Source organism: Cnephaeus nilssonii (assembly GCF_951640355.1).
Source record: "Cnephaeus nilssonii genome assembly, chromosome: 2".
Classification (NCBI taxonomy): Eukaryota; Metazoa; Chordata; class Mammalia; order Chiroptera; family Vespertilionidae; genus Cnephaeus; species Cnephaeus nilssonii.
The window spans coordinates 11,597,392-11,614,830 of record NC_137073.1 but is presented as its reverse complement, the minus strand read 5'-3'; the positions used below and the strand labels follow the sequence as shown (position 1 = coordinate 11,614,830).

At 57.2% G+C, this 17,439-nt stretch overlaps 1 protein-coding gene across 2 annotated transcripts in view; it reads left to right on the top strand.

Moving 5' to 3' along the window:
• SBK1 (SH3 domain binding kinase 1) overlaps positions 1 to 17,439 on the top strand; it is a 53,653-nt gene that overhangs the window by 17,708 nt on the left and 18,506 nt on the right. Inside the window, exon 1 of one of the 2 annotated variants that reach the window (XM_079800465.1) lies at positions 14,102 to 14,228. The exons of the other annotated variant lie outside the window; for it this stretch is intronic. The gene's annotated coding sequence lies outside the window, so the exon portion shown is untranslated. Of the gene's footprint in view, positions 1 to 14,101; positions 14,229 to 17,439 lie in introns of those variants that run through there. 2 annotated transcript variants of the gene reach the window in all.

Below are 17,439 nucleotides of genomic sequence, written 5' to 3'. Positions count from 1 at the left end.
TGTTTCTCTCTCTCTCCCTCTCCCTTCTTCTCTGAAATCAATAAAAATATCTTTTAAAAAAAAAAGAAGAAGAAGAAGAAGGGGGGGGACATTGATAGGTGAAGCCTAAACTGGAACGAAGCAATGTAAACACGCCGTGTAGGAAACACAGAGGCAAACATTACTCAGAGTTAAAATGACTGTCTTGAAGCAGTGGGAAATGGGAGTGGGGGCTGCCCGTGTTTCTCGATCCTAAGCTATGGGCACGTTTCACTCAAATAAATATTAAAACCACATTTACAAAAGGAGATGACAATCTGGGAGGTGGCAGGGCAGAGGCGGAAGGCAACTCCCTCTGGAAGCTTTGCTCTGCGGGGGGCGGGGGGCCCCTAAGGCGGCGGTGGAGGTGCCCAGCCTGCAGCCAGCGCCCCGGTGCGGTGGGTGTGGTCCTGGGAGAGAAGGAGGGCGGTGCGTGGGGAGCGAGGGGAGTCCTGAAGAAACGATGTCCCTGCATTTGCTGGGGGGGCTGGCCTCAGGAGGAGCTCGGTGGGTCTGTGCTTTGATGCCGGAGGCCATGGGACTGCAGCTGATCCAGGCTTCCTCAGCCAGGGGGAGCCACGGTGTGCGGGGAGAGGGAAGGTGGGAAAGGGAGCCCCAACACCTCGCCACGCAGAGTGGGGTGCAGGAACCGCAGCACAGGCACCAGCTGCGGGCCGGGTAGGTGAGCAGAAGCTCGGCCTCCCCAGGATCCCTAGGAGATTCACAGGCAAATTAAAGTGAGGAGCACGGCCAGAGAGTGGGAAAGCAGCTGCTGGCATCCAGGGCTGTGGGCGCAGTGAGTGCCCCTCAGACCGTGAATCGGAGGGGACAGCCTGGTGGGGGCGCTCCGAGCGGTGTTGGCTTGCTCGGTGTAAGCAGCGAGCAGGGTGGTGGGTGGTTTGCCAGGCAGGAGGGGTTTCCAGGGAGCAGCTGGGGTGATGGTGGGCAGAGCCCGAGCGGCTTGAGGTGGACGGTAGTGGCAGAAGGCGCTGGTGAGCAGTAAGAAAGTGATGGGGGCAGTGGATTGGGCTTTGACCATCCATGAGGTCAAAGAGCTATTGCATGTGGGTACCAGAGCAAGTGATGCAGAGGAGGAACAGGACCCTGGCCGGTTTGGCTCAGTGGATAGAGCGTCGGCCTGGGGACTGAAGGGTCCCAGATTCCATTCCAGTCAAGGGCACATGCCCGGGTTGCTGGCTCGATCCCCAGTAGGGGACGTGCAGGAGGCAGCCGATCAATGATTCTCTCTCATCATTGATGTTTCTCTCTCTCTCCCTTTCTCTTCCTCTCTGAAATCAATAAAGATATATTTAAAAAAGGAAAAAGAAGAGGATGAACAGGGATATAGAGGGGGACAAAAATAGAGACCCCGGGGGTGAGGGTGAGGTAATTCTGTCAGGGTGTGAGCTGGGAGCAGCGGTCAGGGAGCCGAGAGGCCTGCTGTAGGCTGCCTGAGACCAGCTTCGTCCTCCCCGCCGAGGTCTGTCCCCTAAATAGCTAAGGACAGTGAGATGAGACAAATCTATTTGCTCTGGGTGTGGCCTGGGCATCAGGATTTTTTAAGCTACATTTATAACACGAAGCAGAGTTTGAGAAACACGGTTGAAGACAGAGAACTGTGCTCTGACCGAGAGAAAGAGACGGACAGGGGAGCAACAAGAAGGTACAGGGGCTGGCATGGGAGAGGGTGGCTGACCAGAGAGAGTGGTCTTGCGGAGCAGCTGGTAAGGGGCGTATGTCCAGGTTGGAGATGAGCTGATGGGGAGGTTGTGGTCTTCCCCTATTGAATCAAGGAGTGAACAGGGTGAAAGAGACAGAAAGACAGAGTCAGAAACAAAGAGACAGAGACAGAAGACAGAACCCAGGGCTAAAAAATAAAAAAGAAAGAACCCAGAGCCTAGCGGGCCCATCGTCCGTCCTGCACTGCGGCGGAGCGGCCACTAGAGGGAGTGCTGCGCGCACACATGCGGGACTGGCCCCAGCAGGCAGCCGGTGGTATGGTTCAGGCCTCTTTTTCTGACAGCTTCTGTTCCAAGTTCAGATTTTGCAGCCACACACCCTGGGTTTAACTCCAGGTCCCACTATTTCCAGAGCCCTGTGACCTTGGCCAGGTTACCCGACCGTTCTGTGACCCAGCTTCACCAGCGGTCAAAGGGGCCCAGGGTAGCTCCGAACTTGCTGAGGCTGGTGGGAGGATGGGTGAGGCACAGGCCACACTGGGGATGGCTGAGCGTCCTGGTGCTGGAGGAGGCTTTGCCACCGCCTCCATCTCTCTCTGCTTCTCCTGCAGCCCCTCAGCCCAGCCCTGCCCAGGCCAGATCAGAGCCAGAAATGGAGGCCAACTTTCTTGGTTAGGGGACAGCAAAGGCTGGGGAGCGGGGGGTGAGAGGTAAGGGGGTGGTCCTCCGTGCCTCGGCTTCCTGCTCAGTCTTGCTGTTGCTCTTGTCTTGTAAACCTCACCGGTGGCTCATCCTGGCCTTGGTCTCACCCTTCCGGCTCCCGGACCAGCACCTGCCCTCGCCTGGTAACCGTGTGACCCATGGGCACTGCCTGGGCCCACGGGGCTTAGAAGGGGTGCATCTTCCCAGCCATTCTCCCAGCTGCCCCTTGCCCCCTCCTGGCAGACCAGTGGTGTCTTCGTCCTCAGGTGTGCAGAGGCCTCCCCCCCCCACCCCCCCCCCCGAGGTTGTGGGCCTCTGCCCACCCCAGCAGCCTCTGTTCTGCCCTTGCTCTCGCGAGGGTCTAGCCAGCTCAGACTTTTTAAAAATGATTTGCCAGTATTTAAAAAATCAGGATGTGACATCCTAAGATCCGGATTTCTAACTTCTCTTGAAAAATTGGAAGCTCTGAGCATCCGAGGCCACGTTCCCACATGACAGCAGTGGGCCACAGGGGAGGGAAAGCCGCCATTCAGGTGGGCGGGGCTCTCCAGTCAGCACGGTCCCTGCGAGGATCTCAGTGGCAACCTGTGCAGGGAGAACTGTAGGAACTGTGCCTGAGAGGGTTCGTGCAAACATGTCCACACGGCAGCCTTGCAGCACTGGCCGCCGGCAGGCAGAAGTGCAGAGATGGAGGGGTGGGGTACCCCAGAAATGACAGCAGACCCTCAGGGACAAAGAATCCTGGAGACCAGAGAGCTGCTCAGGGTCCTCAGCTGTTCATAAAACTTCATGGTCCAGCTGCCCAGGGCAAATTGCACATGCGTACACACAACACACCTCCCCACTGTCCAGTCCGTCAGCAGATCCTGCCACTCCTTGCCTCCCCTGCACCTCCTGCGAGTAGCTGTCTTCTCCCACCTGGCTGGGTGCAGAACCCTCTCACTTCCACTCTTCCCCCCACAGTCTGTCTTCCCACAGCAGCCAGAGGAAGCCTACTGAGACCTAACACACGCCTCCCACCTCACTCAGGTCACAGCCCAGGCTCAGGCTGGCCCTGAATAGACTATCCCCCTCGCCTCCATCTCCTCCCATGCTCCCGCCTGCAAAGGCCAAGACTTGGGCCTGGGCTCTCCCCATGAGCCCAAAACGGGACAATGTGTGCGTGGGGAGACGCTCCAGCCCCACTCTCCTCGCTGAACTCTGCCCGCCCCTCTGCAGCTAGTGCCTTCCAGGTCACCCACGGCCCCAGCCCGGGTGGTCCCTGGCCTTGGCAGTTGCCAGGCTGCAGTTGCCCTCGGCGACCCCATAGGACTCAGCCACCTGGGGATGGTGAAGCGAATTCCAAGGGCACTCTGGCCGCGGCGGGGGGGGGGGGGGGGGGGCCTTTGCACTGCCGCTCCCTCTGGCTGGTTTACTGCACCTGGCCCCACCCCACAGCACACGGCCCGCCCCGCTCTCACCTCCGCGAGCTTCTGCTCAAAGGTAGCCTCTGCGAGGACCTCCCTGGGCGCTCTGTCCCTCCTGGCTTCATCTCCCTCACACATCCCTTGAAGCATAATCGTTTAAGTCCATTCCCTGTTTGCTGTTTTCTTCCCTCACTAGAATGGATGAGGGTAGGAGTCTTCTATTTTGTTTATCGGAAACAGTGCCCAGCACACAGGAGACACGCGATAAATATCTGGTAATTGAATGAATGAATGAATGCATGCATGCATGAACATGTAAAATGGCGGCAATAACAGTGCCGAGGATGCCGAGCTGCAGGGCTGGGCCCTGAGTCAGAGCCTGCGTGTCACACGGGGTGGCGGTGCAGTGGCACAAGACTTGGGGCTTGGTGCTCTGTGGTTGGCATCTTGCTGTGCCGATCCTTTCATTTTTGGGTTTGTAAGTGAGGTCTGATGGGACAGTGTAGCGTGCCCAGGAGCATGCCGCCCTCCCATGTCCTGGGGGGCTCTCGGCACCCCCTCCTTGCCCCCACCCAGTCACTGCACTGTCCTTTGTCTGGCAGGGACCTGGGGGTGAAGATCAGTGTCAGGTGTGTAATAGGTGGCCTGGGGCTCCTGCGAGGACCTGCTCTGGTCCCACATTTATCCCTGTGCCCACGGGAGCAGGACATTAAAAAGCAAATAAGAAACCCCATGACAGCCCTGGCCGGTGTGGCTCAGTTGCTCGGAGCGTCGGTTGGTACACCAAAGGGTGACGGGTTTGATTTCCTGTCTGGCACATACCCAGGTTGTGGGTTCAATCCCTGGCTGGGGTGCATGCAGGAGGCAGCCAATCAATGTTTCTCTTTCTCTCTCCCTTCCTCTCTCTAAAATCAATTTTAAAGAATTTAAAGAGCCCTCGCTGGTTTGGCTCAGTGGAGAGAGCGTCAGCCTGCAGACTGAAGGATCCCGGGTTCAATTCCGGTCAAGGGCACATGCCTGGGTTGCGGGCTCGATCCCCAGTGGGGGGCGCAGGAGGCAGCCGATCAATGATTCTCATCATTGATGTTTCTATCTTTCCCTCTCCCTTCCTCTCTGAAATCAATAAAAATATATTTTTTTAAAAAAATGTAAAGAAACACCATGACAGCCTGAGAGAGAGACCTGGGCAGAGAGAAAAAGCGTTTTCCTGCTTTCTGAAAGGGACCCTCCCCCTTCCCTTTCTGTGTGTACCGGCCCTGGTGTCAGGTGCGCACACCTCACATGCTAAGTGCTTCATGCCTGGGAGCTGCTGCTGTAACCCAGGGCCCTGCAATTAGAGAGAAACGGGCCCACGGAGAGAACGCCCTCGCTCCTGAGACGGCTGCCGTCTCCCTCTCCCCGGTGACCGGCCCAGGCCGGGAAGAGAACGTTCCCCGTCCCCGGGCGTTTCCGGGGCCTGCTTATGAGCAGGGGCTGAGGATGAGGAAGGCACGCCCCTTCCTCCCTGGCCTCAGGGGTCTCATCCGTCAGCGGGGTCCGTGCCCCACACGTCTCCCTCTGGCAGAGACAGCGGGTGAGCACGTGCTTTGCCAACGAAATCATGGGTCGACGTGTAGGTGGTGGTCATGGGTCCTCTGAAGGGTCCTGGGTCAGGGCCCGATGCCTGCCCCCTGAAATGTCCAAAGAGGGACTAGCTTTAAGCCTTGAGGGATGGGCGACAGGAGACCAGGCCTGATGGTGACTTCAGGCCCAGGTGTCAGCAGCGTACATGGCCCTGAGGAGGTAACTTCAGACCAGACCTCGGTGGCTGCAGTCCCTGGTGGTTCCCACAGGTCCTGGGAGTGGCCTCCTCAGTGGCCTGCGACCCCAGTGGTGTCTGCAGACCTCGATGACACCGGGAGGCACCGGGCATCTCGTCCCCCCTGCCCCCCCCCCCCCCCCCCCCGTCCATCCCACCTAAGCCCCCATCTCTCCCAGCCTAGAATTTGAACAATTCTCCAGGATCCACTTAATTAGCCAAGCTCGTTTACTCCCACAGGCTTCTCCTCCCCACCTAATTAACTGACTTAATTAGGGCTTACAGGCCGGCTCCACCCAGCCCCCTCCTGCTCCTACCCTGCCCACCTCCTCCAGGCCCCTGGCTCAGCCACGTCTCGCCTCCGCCTCCGGCAGGCAGGGCACGGGGCGCGGATGAGGCCTCCACCTGTGTCCCTCCCTTAGGCCCAGCGCACCAGACAGTGCCCCGCCCGGGCAGCCCAGAGGCTGGAGTGTGAACAGGGAGGTGGGTGGGGAGAGGGATGGAATGTATAAAATGAAATCGGATGTGAGGCGGAGGTGAGGCTGGCGTGGATGGATGGGCTGAGCAGCAGGGGGTTAGGGGCCTGGAGCCTGCCTGGGTTCGAGTCCCAGCTAGTGTGTGAACCTCAGCGAACGCTTCATTCTGTCTTAGATACATACTGACCATACATACCACTTCAGTGTTATTGTGAGGTTTAAATGAGTTGATAGGGGGCAGACTAGAAGGGGTCAATGGAGAGGAGGGGGAGAAGGGGATATATGTAATACTTTCAACAATAAAGATTTAAAAATTTTAAAAAATGAGTTGACATGCGTAAAATGCTCGGAGCCCGGCCTGGCACAGATCTGTGCTGTTACAGAAGTGGGTTGGGGTGAACAGAGGTCCTGAGGGTGAGGGGCTGGAGGATGGAGGGGAAAGCCAGAGGGGGCTGTTCCTAGGCGTCAGGGGGACCCCCAGGCAGGATCTGGGATGCCAGGAGTGGACAAGGCCTGGGACCTGCACTTGGGATGCTGACTGGGAGGGACCCCCGGCCTGAGCGAGGGTAGAGGGATGAATAGCAAGAAGGGCGCATACCAGTGTGTCCCGTTCCCTCTCCAGAACCTCTATACTCTGTGCCTCAGTTTCTCCACCTGGGGGAAGGCCTCGCCTTGTGGGAGTGCCTGGCTTACTCTAGATGCCTAATAAATGTCTAGAGACTCAATCCTGAGCAGGGAGATGGCATGAAGAGCATTTGGGCCCGGCCAGGGTGGCTTAATGGTTGAGCATCGACCTATGAACCGGGAGGTCATGGTTCAATTCCCAGTCAGGGCACATGGCCAGGTTGTGGGCTCGATCCTCAGTGGGGAGTGTGCAGGAGGCAGCCGATCAATGATTCTCTGTCATCATTGATGTTTCCAGCTCTCTCCCTCTCCTCTCCTCTCCTCTCCTCTCCTCTCCTCTCCTCTCCTCTCCTCTCCTCTCCTCTCCTCTCCAAAATCAATACAAATTTAAAATTAAAAAAAGCTTTTGTGGGAGGAGCTCAGCTGCCCTTGACCTGCCCTAGAACCCAAACAAAGCAAAGCAAGTGGGCTGTGCTGGCAGCAGGCGGGACGCAGGTCGGACACCAGGCGAGGCTTCCTGGAGCTGGAGTTGAGGAGGACACGATCCTGAAGGAGGAAGAGCATCTGAGCGGCTGGGCAGGCTCCGGGGGGAGATGGCCAATCAGCAAGGGAGTGGGAAGAGGCAAATGGGGCCCTGAACACTGGGACGGCCCTTTGCCTCTTTATCTCACCATTGCACATGTTTTGGGGTGATCAGTGTAGTGTCTCCCCCACAAGAGTGGAAACTCCGGAAGGCGAGGATGGTCCACTTAGCCCACCCTTCCATCTCACAGTCCTCACCTGGTAGGTGCCCACTAACACGTGTGAATGAAGGACTGCATGGATGCCTCGGCCGGAGCCCAGAGGTTCCCAAAGCTCAGCAGGAAAGGGGCCCCATGTGGCCGCCCAGGCACCCACTCCGCACGCTCAGCTATGAGCCCCCCAGCTCCTCACGTGGCCCCAAGAACAGCCACCCTTAGGGGGAAGGAGCTGGTCTCCAAGGACTCAAGGACTCCTGGGCAGGCTGAGCCCCCTCTGAGAACCCCCTTGCACAAACTGGGATGCTGAGGCAACAGTGATGATGGGGACAGAGAGGAGACTCTTTCATTTACCCCTGCATGTTTGAGCCCTTTAGAAATCCACATTTATACTCGGTGCAAAGAGCATCGGGGCTGCAATTGACAGGGCCCCGAGTCCAGCTGACAAAAGCATGAAACGGGCTCTGGGATTGCACGCCTGAAAGCCCGCCTTCAGGCCTGGCTGGGCCCAGGGGCTCAGGTGATGGCAGGAGGTTCTGACTCCTCCGTCTCTTGGCTCCGCTGTCTGCTGTGCTGGCTTCCTCCGCCAGGGGGCCTCCCCGGGGAGCGGCTCCAGGCCGACACCCACCCTCTGCCAGGGCGATGGGAAGGGAGTCCCACCCAATGGGCTTGGCGTGGGGCACAGTTCCACCTCAGAGACCATCAGGATGGCCAGCGGGCTGAGTTGCAAGCCGCCCCTCGAGCCCACCAGGTAAGCCCCTCCATCAGAACCCCTAATGAGCACAGAAGGGCATGTCAAGGAATGTGGGTTCCCAAAGGAACGCTGGGTTCTGTTGCTCAAAGATGGGGGGCATCTGATACTGAATAGCAGAGTTCTACTCCACTTGGAACGGGTGGGCATCAAGCCAGACCCAGGGCCCTGGTCTAAGGGCTGGTCGTCTGTAGCAGACTGGTGGTCTGTTCCCCGCCCACAGCTCCCTGCCCCCTCCCCACTCCAACTTGGCAGCATCCTCTTCTCTCCACCCCCCACCCCCACCTCCCCGGCCCCAGGGCCTTCTCTGCTCCAGTCTGCTCTGCCCACAGCCACAGCACTGCCTTCCCCCAGCAGCTGCCACCGAGGACCGACAGGAGCTGGGATGTAACACATGTGCTGTGCGTGTCCATGCATGTTCTACACCAGTGATGGCGAACCTATGACACGCGTGTCAGCACTGACACGCGTAGCCATTTCTGATGACGCGGCCGCTGAGGCGGCCGCATGCCGAGGATGAAACATTTGCTGCTCCTGAGGATGAAACATTTGCGAAATAATGTTTTTCCTCAAAGTGATACACTATCGGAGTTATGCTCAGTTTTTTGGCGAAGTTTGACACACCAAGCTCAAAAGGTTGCCCATCACTGTTCTACACGGTCTCTGAGAGCCCCCAGGGGTTCGCCGCCAGTTGCTGGCAGTGGTACCCTGCCTGATAATGCGCCCCTGGTCACTGCCTTCCCATTTTCTTCTCCACTGGCCTCCCCGGGATCGCCTGCCAAGTCAACTGTCTGCTCTTGAATCGGCTTGTGCAGGGTCTGTTTCTGGGAAATCCAAACTAGGACATGTTCAAAGCCAGTCCCCAGGGGGTGGACCAGACCGCCTCGTTTCCTCCCAAAGGCCTACGGCCCCGGGGTGCTTGGTGACCCTTCCCCAAGGAGGGCGCTGGGACTGGACCCTCTCGAGTAGCCCTGCCTGGGTTCTGAGGGTCCCAGACGGTGCTCCCGCTCCTGGAACCAAAGACAGTGGAGAGGAGAGGAGACCCATCCAGTCCTCACTCCACACCTTCCAAGAGAAACAGCCACATCCAGTCCCACGGGCACCAGCATTCAGAGCCACCAGAGCAACGGGCACGGGTGCCAAGGGACCAGGCGCTCAAATGTACTCCCCGCTCCCACGCTTCTCCGAGTCAGAAATGAGGTCATTTTAGATGGTTCTTGGACCTGGTTTTAGAACACAGAATCACACAATGGAAACGTTATTTGGGGTTTTCTTCAAGATCCCATTTAAAAACACTTCCAGCCCAGCCGGCGTGGCTCAGTGGTTGAGCATCAACCTATGAACCAGGAGGTCACGACGACTCAATTCCCAGGTAGGGTGCGTGCCTTGTTGTGGGCTCGATCCCCAGTGTAGGGTGTGCAGGAGGCAGCTGAGCAATGATTCTCTCTCATCACTGATGTTTCTATCTCTCCCTCTCCCTTCCTCTCAATAAAAATATTTTTTAAAATATATTTTATTAATTTTTCACAGAGAGGAAGGGAGAGGGATAGAGAGTCAGAAACATCGATGAGAGAGAGACATTAGTCAGCTGCCTCCTGCACACCCCCCACTGGGGCTGTGCCCGCAACCAAGGTACATGCCCTTGACTGGAATTGAACCTGGGACCCTTCAGTCCGCAGGCCGACGCTCCGTCCACTGAGCCAAACCAGTCAGGGCTAAAAATATTTTTTTTAAAAATAAAAAATAAATAAAAACACTTCAATTATTGGAAAGAAAATGCAGAAAAGTGAAAACCTGTGCAGATCCACAGCTAGAATCAATGTAAACATTTTATCATAATTGTGTCCGATGTTTTTAATTAAAAAAAAAAGAAATGACAGAGGAGGATGAATTCCCATTATCTGCCCCACCCCAGGCCCATTTCCTGCATTTTGTTCCCAAGGGCAGCACCCCATTATTGAGGAGACGTTCTCCTTGTGTCAGTTGGCAGGCTTTTAGCTGCAAGAAACAGAATTCCCTTCAAAGCAGCAAGTCCGACTCAGAGCTCTGCGCTGTCACACAGGGCAGGCCTCCCCTCCCTGCGCAGCGGGCGGGCGCGGGCACTTGCCAGCATCAGTGGCATCCTGCTGGCCGGGTCACGCTTGTGTTTCCACATAAGAGGTGGGAACTCATCAGAACTCTTGCTGGAACACTGTGTTTCTCACTTCAGAATAAGCTCTCCAAAAAGGCACGGGGAGACGCAGAGCTCCCTCGCCCCAGCGGCTGTGCGCCCGGCGGCGCTGCCCGCTGTCTCGCTGTCTGGTCTGACCCTCGCGGGTTCTGGAGGGACTCCTGGGTTCCTTCTCAGCAACGACTAGACCTGGGCTCCCTGGGGCCCGGGGAGCTCCTGTTAGCAGCTTCTTCTGTAACCTTTGCCCAAAATATCATCATCTTCAGCTCTCCACACCCAAACAGCTCTGAGCGGCTCAGTCACCTTGCCACCAGGGTCCCTGATGACGCTTAGGGGCTGGTCACCAGCAGCAACATCCTGGGCATGATGGTGGCCGTGGGGGAGGGTCCTTCCTATACAACAAGACCTTCATAACGCAGGCCAACAAGCCAGAAACACCTCTCTCTGTCATTCTCTCTCTCTCTCTCTCTCTCTCTCTCTCTCCTCCCTTCCACCCTCTCTAAAAATCAATGGAGCCGGGCCAGCGTGACTCAGTGGTTGAGCGTTGATCTACGAACCAGGAGGTCACCATTCAATTCCCAGTCAAGGCACAAGCCCGGGATGTGGGCTCGATCCCCAGTAGGGGGCATGCAGGAGGCAGCCAATTGATGTTTCTCTCTCACCAATGTTTCCATCTCTCCCTTCCTCTCTCTTTAAAAAAAAAAAAAATCAATAAAAATATTTTGTGATTGATTTCAGAGAGGAAGGGAGAATGAGAGAGATAGAAACATCAATGATAAGAGAGAACCACTGATCGGCTGCCTCCTGCACACCCCACACAGGGGGCTGAGCCCACAACCCCGACTTATGCCCTGATCAGGATTCGAACCATGACCTCCTGGTTCATAGGTCAATGATCAACCACTGAGCCAGGCTGAAAACATTTTTTTTAAAAAGAAAAGAAAGAAAGGGAAAAAAAAAATGCCTTCCCTCTTCCTCTTTCTCTAGCCTCCCTCTACTGCTGGCCCAATGACTCATAGTTCTCCATTAGTTTGAGGCAAAAAAAAAAGGCCTTACATGAAGAGGATTAGAACAAAATTAGGGTGAAATTTGAAACTTGGGAACACTGGTGGGACAGGGAGGGGTGAGAGAGGAAAGGGAGATATAGAGGAGGTGTCTTGGAGGATCCCTGTTTTGGGGAATAAAATATTCTAGACAGGAAGCAAAGTGTATAAGGCGCAGAGGTGTGAGAAAGAGAGGTTTTAGGCACACTGGCTGAGGTCAAGGCTGAACAGAGAAGAGGCAGCTTCAGTAGGGGTCATAGGCTAAGGGGTTGAACGCCAGGACATTTGCCCTAGAGCCATGGTCGGCAAACTGCGGCTCACAAGCCACATGCGGCTCTTTGGCCCCTTGAGTGTGGCTCTTCCACAAAATACCACGGCCTGGGCGAGTCTATTCTGAAGAAGTGGTGTTAGAAGAAGTTTAAGTTTAAAAAATTGGGCTCTCAAAAGAAATTTCAATTGTTGTACTGTTCATATTTGGCTCTGTTGACTAATGAGTTTGCCGACCACTGCCCTAGAGGTAACTGGGAGTCATTGGCAATTTTAAGTAGAGGAGCAACCCAATCCACTTTGTATGTTACAGAGCTGATGGCACATAGGAGTTGGATTCTAGAAAAAGAAGGAAAGTCTAGGTAGAGGCAGGAGGGAGGCGAGTGAGGAACTAAGACAATGTTCTCGCTAGCAGGGGTTTCATACTGATGGCCCATGAGCCAGATTTGGCCCAAAAGAAGGTTTCATTTGGTCCATTCAGTATTTCTGAGTTTTGGGAGATTTAGAAGATGTTTTGTTAGAATATGGATTCCCTGCTTCTGTTGAAAAAGCTATCTATCCATGAAGGGCCCACAATGCTCCAGTTTGCCTCATCTCCACCACTCCCTACCACCTGACCCCTGGCCCCCGTCACTAAGGTATGTGACCTATAAGTACCTGAGTTTGCAACCCCTGGCTCTGAAACTTCTAGAAAAAGTCAGGGTGGTTGGGAAGAGTATGCTGGGTGAAAACAAACAAAAAATAAAATAAAATAACTCAGCCCTGAGCAAAGAGTTGGAAGAAATAGAGAAGGTATGGGGTTTGGGGGAACTTCTCCTTAGGGAGGCAGTGTTGCTGGGGCTGCGTGGAGGAGGCTAAAAAGAGACAGAATAGCGGTCCCTATCTCGTCTCTGTCCTCATCCACCTTACAGGCCGAACAATGTTCCTTCACACCTGGGGGACGCCTTTGCACATGGAGCTCCCTCTGCCTGGAACCCCCTTCCCTCCCTTCTGCCTGGTGAGCACTGCGCATTCCAAAAGGTCACTGCCTTTTACAATCGGTGGAGAAGGCGGCCTGGGCTGGCCATGACCCCCAAAGCCCCAGTTTATGACCCCTTCTCTGGGTAGGTTGTTAGTTCTCGAGGTCTTGCTCAAATAGGATGGATGGAAGCATACTAGTAGATGGATAGCTGCATGCATGAATGGATGCATAGGTGGCTGCGTGGTTGCATGGAAGACAGAAGAACGGATATAAATGAATGCATATCCTATTGCAGAGCTTTGATGTCTCCCTCCTTGAAATAGACACAGGCTCCACCCCACAAGGACAGACTGGGACAGTCTGGGACAATCTGGTCCCGCAGGGCCAGGAGGATAGACCAGGTGACCCTCTCAGACTCCCCCGAGTCCTGTCTAACCTCGTTCTAGCCCCCTCGTGGGCTCTGACCTAGAAAGGACGGGGTGGGAGGATAGAGAGGAAGCCTCGGCGCTAGGACCCAGCGGGGCCGGAAAGCGGGGTGGGGGCGCCGCGCGCTGCTCCCTCCGCGCGGGGAGAATCTGCGCCCCGTGGCGCGCGGCGGGTCGGCGCGGCGGGAGGGAGAGCGCGCGCCGGGCGAGTGCGCGTGCGCAAGGGCGCGCACCGAGCGGGACGGACAAAGGGGCGGCGGCGCGCGGCGCGGAGGGTGGAGCCGCGAGCCGGGCCGGCAGGTGCGCGCGGGGCGGAGGGCGGAGCCGCGATGCCGCGATGGAGCGCAGCCCGGGCGGGCGCCGGGACCGGGGCCGGAGCGCCGGGCGGAGCGCGAGCCCGAGCCGCAGGCAGAGCCCGGACCAGGCCGGCGTCCGGGACCGCGGGGCCGGGCTGCTCGTAGCGGCGGCGACGGAGCCCCCGAGCGGCTGAGGGGCCTCCTCCCAGCCCTTGCGGGCGGCCGGGACGCAGCGAGCCCCCGCAGCCGGGAGCGTGGGGATCCCCCACTACATCCAGACCCAGAGAACCCCAGGAAAGCGGGGGGAGGCCTCCAGATCCCACACAGAACGACTCCCCCGCCGGGGACGGCGAAGACTTCCTCCGTATTCAGAAGACAGCGACGTCCCTACGGTGCCGCGAAGACTCCCCCTCTTCCATCCGGGCGCCCCCCAAGACCTAGAACGCAGTGACCCCCCTGTCCGGGAGCGAGGCACCCCCTCTCAAGATCCTGGTCAATACAACTCCACACCTCAAGGCACGAAGACCCAGCTCAGGACGCCCCTACGTCAGGGAGTCCTAGATCCCCCAATTCCGGTACACGAACCCCAAATCTAGGGACCTGAGGACAGAAGAGCTATTCCTCACCAGCAAGAGGCCTCGGGGACACCCCTACACACACACACACTCACACACTCACACTCACACACACACACTCACACTCACACTCACACTCACACTCACACTCACAGCTCCAGGACCCGAGCGACTGAGCCCCTCGCGGCGCCCCTCGCATCCCAGCCGGTGGTGGTGCGCCCTGAGCCCCCGGGCCGGGCGGACGGAAACCGAGACGGCGCCCAGGCCCCCCGCCGCGGCGTCCCCGCGGCCCCCGCCCAGGTAAGCCAGGCCCAGGTGAGGAGCAGCAGGTGAGTGGCCCCCGAGGCCCCCAGACCTGCAGGTGGGGATGGTGCTGTCGGGCGCGCACTGCCCCCTCCCCAGCGTCGCCATGGAGCCGAGGCTGAAGGACGTCTCTTTGTGTCTCGCTTGGAGGAGCCGCGCCCCCTCCTCCCTTCCCCCACTCCTCACCCTAGCCTTGGGGTTCGGGGACCAGCTCCCCGGCCCCACGGGAGGGATGGTGGCAGAGCACCTTGCGCCACGGAGAGGGGAAAAGAGGGTAGAGTTCCCTCCCCCACCCCCCACCCCCCACCCCCAAAAAATACACCTGAGAGCCCGGAGCTGTTGGATCCTCAGTCTTTGGAGTATTTGTATTCCTCCCCCGCCCCCTGACCCCCATGGCCAGGCTGAGTTCTCAAGTGAAGTCACTCCTGGGAGAAGATTTGGGGGTGTTCACGGGTCAGGGGACCCGTAGTGTGTGGCTCTAGGGTGATGGCTGGGGCTTTGGGTGTGTGTCTTTGTCTGAGAGGGCAGTGAATGGGTGTGTTTGAGAGAATGGGTGGGAATGCCGTATTTTCTCTCTGACCACTGCCCCCCACCAGGCCACAGTGCGGGGGGGGGGGGGGTCTTCACCCAGGCCACCTTGTGCTCCTGCAGGACAGGGAGGAGGCAAGCCCTTCCCAAAGTGAGGCACTGGTTTCTGGGGTGGGGGGAGGGGGGAGGGAGTTGGATGAAGAAGCCCTTGCAGGTCAGGCTCTTTTCTGTCCCCTAGTGCCCCAGGGGCAGCCTTCCCTTCTCCTGACCTCCAAACACCCAGGGCCACACCGATGGGGTCAGCATGTCCCGGACACCAAAGGGCGTTCTGGGTTATCACGTTAGCTTTCCAGGATGTATACAAGGCAGTACCGCCACCTGCCCTGCAGCTCACGGGACGGCGAGAGGCCCGGGGGTGCGGTACCCTGAAATGCTGACATTCTGAATCACAAGGGGCTGAATGGTGCCGAGGAAACACTTTGGGCAGCTGGGGTTCCCACCAGTCTCCTCCCTTGCCCTCTACAGGCAAGCCGCGTGCTGAAGGCAGGACTCTGGGCACAGGTAGCCCCTCCAGGAGTTTCTTTGTTCGTTTGTTCATGGAACCAACTGTATCTGGTGTCTGTGACGTACCAGGCACTGGAGTCAAGGTTCTCTTTCTCACTTCATCCCGATCTTCCTTCCTGATCGTCAGACCCCTGGGATGTTCTCAGTTTGCCCAGGTCACACCTGAAGCACTCGATCCCCATCCCGCTGCAGACTTGGGGTCCCTGAGGCTGCGTGGCCAATTCCTCCTTCCCCCTTTCCAATACCAAGTACCCCCACCCCATCTGCTGCTGGCATTGACCCAAGGGGAGGATGTGGTCAGCAGGGGAGGGTGGGAGGTGCTTCTGGCCGGGTCTCTGGCAGCCCCTCCTGCAAATTCAAGGACAGTTGAGGCAACGCCCCTCAGTACCGGCTGTGGGGGAGCCAACTGCCCCGAAGACGGGGTGATCTTGGGCAAGCGTGTGACATCTCCCAGAGATGGCAGAGTGAGCCACTCACTCTGCAGCTGGAGGGGCGGATGTAGAGCGCATTTGGGCCTCAAGAAGCATCCAGGTGTGTCCTCTCCGTCTCTGAAATGATTCCCACAGTGGGTTCCCGGGAGCCTAGAGCCTTGCCATCTGACCCGCAGGCGGGGGAGTGGAGGGAGAGACTAAAAAGCAGAGACTGGAGTCACTGTGACTAGGGGAAACCGTCAAGAGTTCAGAGGGGCACAGGGAGTAAGACCTCCCCTTCTCACTAACTTGCAGTGGCTCCCTGTTGAGTCTGGACTGAACCGCAGTCAAAGCTCTGTGCATTGTGGCCCTAAACCGCCTCCCAAGTGTCATCTCCCATTGCTCATCATCCTCTACTTCACCTCTGGCTCGTCTCCCTGTCTCCTCCCTCACTCCCTCCGTCACCAGGTGCTATCCCCCAACCTGAAAAGCTCCACTATTGGATGGCTCAGGAGCAGCTCTCTGCCTCTACCTCCCCTTTTTATCGGGCCTGGGCTCACAGAGTGGAGAGCTGCATGGTGGCTTGGAGACAGTAGAATGTGTCCCCATGTGCTGTGAGAGTTTGTCTCCAGGACATGGGACCAGATCTGTCTCGTCCCCATTGCATCGGTTTTGTCTAACCCCAGACCCAGCATAATATACAACACATGTTGTAAAATACAGCTTCTGGACACATTTTGATGATCCAAACAGTGTTTTTCCTCATATTTGCATTTGTTGCCAATGCTAAAAAAAAAAAACCCACAATTTCACATTCAAATACTGATTTTGGACCCTATTGGAAAAGCAGATGATGTGGCAAGCTGAGGCAAGAGCCAATGAGTGACAGTGCTGACCTTTAAACAGAGCACCACACTCCAGCCTGCCCCCGACCCCACCTGGCCTGTTCATTCAGTAACAGAGCTGGCAGCTGGCTCTGCAGGCTTGGGGTGGAGGCCAGAAAGTGTTTGTTCTGTGGGTGACCTTCGCTTGTATGTGTCTTGCACACGCGGGTATTCTCTACCTCCCCCATGGCCACGTTAGAACACGCACAGAGCAGCACCCCTCTGGGGTCCTAAGGCTGTGATGAAGTGAGCCCGAATTCCTCCCGCCAGAGTATCCATAGCCGGGCCCCACTTTCTCCTCTTTGCCCATCCTGTGCCCCTCCCCTAGGCTAGAAAGGTTCAGCCACCAACAACTTGGTTTAACTCACTTTCCCAGGAGCCAAAGTTCAAGGTCCTAGGCCCAGGTCTTGCTGAAGATTCCTGGGGGAGGACTACACTCTGGGCTCAGTTTACCCATGCGTCAGAGAGGAATTGGAAGCCACAAGCTTCCTCTTGGTTTGTTCTGACTTTCTAGGGCTTGAGACCAAGCTGCTCTCGTGTGAGTCAGGCAGGAGAGATGGGGGGCCCAGATTCAGAAGTCACTCAAAAATATCAACATTCCCTAAACATGAATGGAACCAGTGGGCGAGGCCAAGTAGCTGGGCCAGGGGCCAGAGGCCAGCGCCGGGCACCAGGCACTCGGCATGGCCCTGGAAGGGCGCGTGCAGCAGCCCTCGTGGGGGGACAGCAGAGCGCCGTGGTTGAGCACAGGCTCTGGACCTCGCCTGGGTTTGAATCCCACTTAGCTGCTGTGTGACCTTAGGCAAGTCTTTTAACCTCTGA